The following is a 6,307-nucleotide window of genomic DNA, read 5'->3' as shown; positions in this document are numbered from 1 at the left end:
ACTAAAAATTTCCATTTTCCAAAGGCTGGAAAGCTTCCAATGAATGCTCTACCTGTTCAAGGCAGTTGGATGAACAAGTCTTCATTATGCAGCTGAATTTATATTCAGTGTGCAACAGAGTTGTCGCTTAAAATTTAAAGGAAGTCTCAAACGTTTGAGAGCAGAAAATGGATGCAAAAAGAGATCTCAAGCCTTTTTTTGTACTCCTGAGTGGCAAGAGGCAAACTGGAGAGGAAAGAAAAAAAGGTCAACCTACACAATAGTATCCTAGCCAGCTAAAGAGTAAAATTAACTTGTAAGGTGATATGTTTTTGCGTTCATTTAGCTTGATAATTTATCTAAACTTTGTTATATTTGAACTTTACCAGCTTGGGTGAATCCTATCTGGGACCCATGATGTGGACTGCTAAAAACTTTGTATAAATACCGTATTTTCTCTGCTCTGTAATGTCCAGCAATGCCATACACCAGGTCTTCACGACATAGGCTTATACTATGCAATTGTGCCTGATATCTACTAACACATGGTCTAATATTCTGGGAGGGGACAAGGCAGCCTGTATAAGCGGTCTGGGTGGCTAAAGATGTTTTATATGTTTCAATCCTTGAAAGCAGTAAGTTTACAGTTTTTAAGGGGTTATTGACGTAACATAGCTACTCTTTGGTTTCAGTTGTATCACTGAGGGGGAGCCATCACATACTCTGGCCATCTTCCAGGGTAGAAGGCAAGATTGAATGTTTAATGACAGAGCATTGTTGTGTGATCCAAAAGTGTAGCTTCCACCCACAATTACTTGTGACTTCACTGTGACTCTCTAAATGTGAGACCCATTTAAAGCCAGAGTTTGAGGGAAGTGGTGGTCACTGTGATCTCTTACATTAATACACACTGGGAAAAAAGAAGGTGGGAATCTTTCATTCCAACAAGTTATAAGATTTAGAGCCCCTGGGCAAAACCTGGAAGCTGGGGGTTTATAGAAAAGTAAGTAAAGAAATTGCTAAGATAGACTTACATTAAAAGATGAATGCTGCATAGAAATAAATAATTATATTAGAATATCGTTAACATCTGAGTTTTATTAAAAAAGAGCATTCTATGAAGCTGAATTAAAATACAGAGCTCTTGATAAAACCAAACCCAAGAAATTTCTTGAGACTGAAGATGTGAAGAAAGATCACAAAATAATATACTAGTCATAATGCTTATCTCTACTGTGTCTGTCTAAAATACATAGATTTGGAGATTATCATTTACCTGGAAGGTTTTGAAGACAATTTTATGAAAATGGATCTACTGATGACATTTTAAAAATACTTAAAAACTTCAAAATGTATTTGTCCACAGTCCTTTGGTGAAATTAACAGTAACCAAAAATGCCATGGGTAGAACTTCCAGATTAATATCTAAAGTATGTTTAAAATGGTTGTGGTCATTGTTTATTTATATAAGGCTGGCATAGTTCCAAGAAAAACTAAAGTTTATATTCCTATGTCATTTGGCAAAGACATACAATTCTTTATATCCGTATTAGTTTGGTAACATTATTAAAGACTAAAAACATCATAAAGAAAGCACACTTACATGAATAGGCACTTATTAGATTTCTTTTTATTGGCATAACTCCTGCAGTAAAGTGTTCTGGGGGTTTTTAAAGATTTATTTACTTTGATCTAAAGAGAGAGGGAGCACGGTGGGTGGGTGCAGAGGGAGAAGGCAAGAATTTCAGACAGACTCCTTACTAAGCATGGAGCCCATCGCGGGGCTCAATCTCATGACCTAAGTTGAAATCAGGAGTTGGACACTTAACTGCCTGAGCCACCCAGGTGCCACAACTATAAAGTTTATGCTAAAAAAAGAACATGCATATTACCTATATTTTAGTAAATAATCCTCTAGAAACATATAACTAAGAATATTGGCAATTCCTACTCTTATAATTAGAAAGAACTTTACTAAACATCACTTAAAAAAACAAACTCACACATTTGGGAATAGAAAGATCTATCCTCAATGTGGATCATAATCAATAGGGAGAACTTAGAGACATTCTTATTTACTTATTTATTTTAAGTTTATATTTAAATTCCAGTTAGTTAACATACAGTGTAATATTCGTTTCAGGTATACAATATCGTGATCAACACTTCCATACAACACCCAGTGCTCATCACAGCAAGTGCCCTCATTACTCCCCATCACCGGTTGCCCCCATTCCCCACCCACCTCCCCTCTAATAACCATCAGTTTGTTCTCTATAGTTAAGGGTCTGTCTCTTGGTTTGCCTCTCTTTTTTTTTCCTTTTGCTTGTTTGTTTTGTTTTAAATTCCACATAGGAGTAAAATCATGCTGTATTTGTCTTTCTCTGACCTATTTTGCTTAGCATTATACTCTCTAGATCCATCCATTGTCATTGCAAATGACAAAGATTTCTTTGGTTTTTGGGGGGCTGAGTAATATTCCATTGTGTGTATATACCAACTCTTCTTTATCCGTTCATCAGTTGATGGACAGTTGGGCTGTTTCATCAAAATAAAAAGCTTCTGCAAAGCAAAGGAAAGAGTCAACAAAACTAAAAAGCAACCTATGGAATGAGAGAAGATATCTGCAAATGACATACCTATTAAAAGGTCACTATTTAAAATATATAAAGAACTGACACAACTCAACACCCAAATAACAACTAATCCAATTAAAGATGGGCAGAAAACATGAATAGACATTTTTCCAAAGAAACATACAGATGGCCAACAGACACATGAAAAGATGCTCATGATCACTGATCATCAGAGAAATGCAGATTAAAACTGCAATGATACATCAACTCACACTTGTCAAAATGGCTAAAATTGACAACACATGAAACAACAGCTGTTGGCAAAGATGTGGAGAAAGAGGAACCCTCTTACACTGTTGTTGGGAATGCAAACTGGTGCAGTCACTCTGAAAAACAATATAGAGGTTCCTCAAAAAGTTGAAAGCAGAACCACCTTATGATCTAGCAATTTCACTGCCAGGTGTTTACACAAAGGCATTTCCATTTATTTAAACAAATTTGTCGATGAAACTTTTTTATAGTGCACCTCCCTTATTCTAGGTAATGTAATGGGTGCTGAAGATTCAAAAATGGAAAAAAGAGAGCAGATTCCCAAGGAACTCAGAATCCCTTATTATTTGCTATCAGAAGCATATTTTAATATCTAATGATGAAAACAGCTAGATTATTTAACATTCTTTTGTAAATTTGGGATAGAATGTAAGATAAACAGAAGCAACAAAAGAGTAACTCCTTGAGTTTCACTATTTGCAAGTAATATGAGTCTAGAAACCGAAGTGAGTGATCACAAATTTCTTAGAATTAGTAAGAGTTCATTAAAAAGATGAAATTAAAGGTTTATGTTAAAAATTAGCTTATAGTAAAATAACAGTAAAGACTTTGTAAACATAATGGGAAAACAAGTTTATATAAATAGCAATGAAAAAACAAATGGAAAAAATTTAAAAAAAAAAAACAAAAAACCCAGATTATTCTAACAAGAAATGTGTACAGGGTCTTTTAAATACACAAATACATACACACACACACAGAAAAGACACTTAAATTACCAAAATATATGATAAGATTGGAGTAAATGTTTTTGTTTCTGGATAAATTAAGTAATAAAGATCTGGGAAGATATTAATTAATCCTAAATGAATTTACAAATATAACATAATCTCAATCAAAATGTCATTGGTTTTATTCCATTAGTGGAATTAAACATGATGTTTCTAAAAGCACTAGAAAAACAAGTTTGTGGGAAAAACTAAGAAAAATTTTAAAAAGGAAATTATGAGAGATTGTTTAAAGTATATTATAGGCAAAAATATTAGAAGAGTAGAATATCATTGCAAATATTGTTAGGCAATGAAACAATTGATCCAAGAGAGCTTAGTGGGGCACCTGGGTGACTCAGTCTGTTAAACGACCCATTCTTAATTTCAGCTGAGGTTAATGATCTCAGGGTCATGTAATCGAGCCCCACAACAGGTTCTTTGCTGGGCAATGCAGCCTGCTTAAGATTCTCTCTCTCCCTCTTGCTCTGTCCCTCTCCACTCATGCTCTCTCTCTACCTTAAATAAATAAATAAAAATAAAGGAGAGCTTGGTGTATATGAGAGTTTAGAGGTAATCAGGGAGACATGGTGAATCAAAAGGGAAGAAATGAATTATTAAAAAGTTCTGAAGAAATTCAAATTATTGAAGGAGGGTATCAGGTTTATTTCTTACAATGTATATCCCAATAAGTTCCAAATGTATTATGGGGCTATAACATAAAAACTAAAAATGCAGAAGTACTTTCTGTATGTGTGTGTGTATCTATACACACACACACTACACACACACACATACACATACATATATATTTTAATCTACCATAAAAAGGAATATTACATTTAAATGAATTTTTAATTTTTTAAAATCTTGTACACAAAAATACACTAGGATTTTATTAGGCAAAGGACAGAGATAATATATTTATAAAATACATGGTGGTTTAGAGGTTAATGTCCTTTCTTCTTTTCTTTCCTCCTTTCTCTCCTCCAACAATGTATTTGAACCAACAATGTGTAGAAATTGAAAATGCAATGACAACGTAGATTTAGTCTCCATGGCTGCTGCTGCCACCAGGTACCTCAGTGGAAACTGGAGGGAAAGGTTCCCCCTGTTGGCAAATTATGGAATTAAGAAGGGCTGGATTTCAGGGTCCTCTGGTTCTCCTCAGTTGCTGCCCCGTGGCGAAATACAGGTGGGGACTCTCCAGTCACCCTGTTCACAGTCAAAAAGGCAAAAAGGTGAACTGAACAATTCCTATATGAAGATGCAAGGCAGAACTGAGTAGGGAGTCCTTAACCTGAACTGAGATGTCTAGGGAGGCTAGCTGAGAGAAGTGGCAATTATTCTGAGAACAGAAGAATGAGCAGAACAGCATATTTGCAGGGGCGCCTGGTGGCTCAGTGGATTAAGCGACTGCCTTCGGCTCAGGTCATGATCCCGGGGTCCTGGAATTGAGATCTGTGCAGGGCTCCTGCTGAGCAGGGAAACTACTTCTCCCTTTGCGCCTGTCCCTGCCCTGCATGTGTTCTCTCTCTTTCATAAAGAAAGAAAGAAAGAAACAAACAAACAAATAAATTCTTTAAAAAAAGAGCAACATACATGAGAGGGCAAGATCCTCCTTTTTTGTAAAGAACTCTTGCAAGCAATTAAAAAAAAGGCATCACAAGATAAAATGAGGCAAAATACACTAAAATTCATAGAATTTTAGTCAGAGAACATGAACAATTGCTTGTTCTCCTAAATAATCAAAGAAATGCAAATTGAACCATCAATTGTGATATCAACTTTTAAATACTTGACAGTTTGTGTTAAAAACCCTGAAAGAGGGACGCCTGGGTGACTCAGTGGTTAAGCTGCGCCTTTGGCTCAGGTCATGATTCCAGGGTCCTGGGATCCAGTCCTGCATTGGGCTCCTTGCTCCACAGGGAGCTTTCTTCTCTCTCCACCTCTGCTTGTGCACTTGCACGCATGTGCTCTCTCTCTCTCTGACAAATAAATAAATAAATAAAATCTTTAAAAAAAAATTTTTTAATAAATAAATAAATAATAAAAACCCTGAAAGAACTCATAACCTTTATTCAACCAATTTCACTTTTAAAATTCTAATATCTAATAATACGAATAATGCAAATATTTAAGTGTAAGATTATTCATTTTCAAACATTATGTATACCATCAACTGAAAAATGAATAAACAAAAAGTGGTATATCCAATTGAGTAAAGTTCTAATACATGCTACACCAAGGATGATCCTTGAAATTATTATAGTAAGTGAAAGAAGCCAGTCACAAAAGACCAGGTAGACTAATGGTGGTTGCTTAGGATTGAGGGGCAGAGAGGCAATGAGATGGGTGAAGTTTCTTTTTTGATGAAAATGTTCTAAAATTTACTGTGGTGATGGTTGCGCATACTTGTACATATTCTAAAAACTACTGTATTACACACTTTAATTGGATGAACAGTACAGTACGTGAGATATATCTCAATAAATTTAAAAACATAGTATGTCTGATAGCAAATAAGAGGGAAAAAACCACCAATATCCAGGAAGTTTTTAAATAGTTAGACAATATCATGGTACAAGTATAAGTTGGAATAGTATATGTGAAACACTGCACAATATGATGTTAGGGTATTAAAAGGATATTAAAATCATCTGGGGTGCCTGGGTGGCTCAGTCAGTTAAGCGTCAGACTCTTGGCTTCACCTCA

The sequence above is a fragment of the Lontra canadensis genome, unplaced genomic scaffold (genome assembly GCF_010015895.1).
Source record: "Lontra canadensis isolate GAN:19392208 unplaced genomic scaffold, GSC_riverotter_1.0 scaffold9, whole genome shotgun sequence".
NCBI lineage: Eukaryota > Metazoa > Chordata > Mammalia > Carnivora > Mustelidae > Lontra > Lontra canadensis.
The sequence above is the reverse complement of the archived record's forward strand: the minus strand, read 5'-3'. Positions refer to the sequence as shown.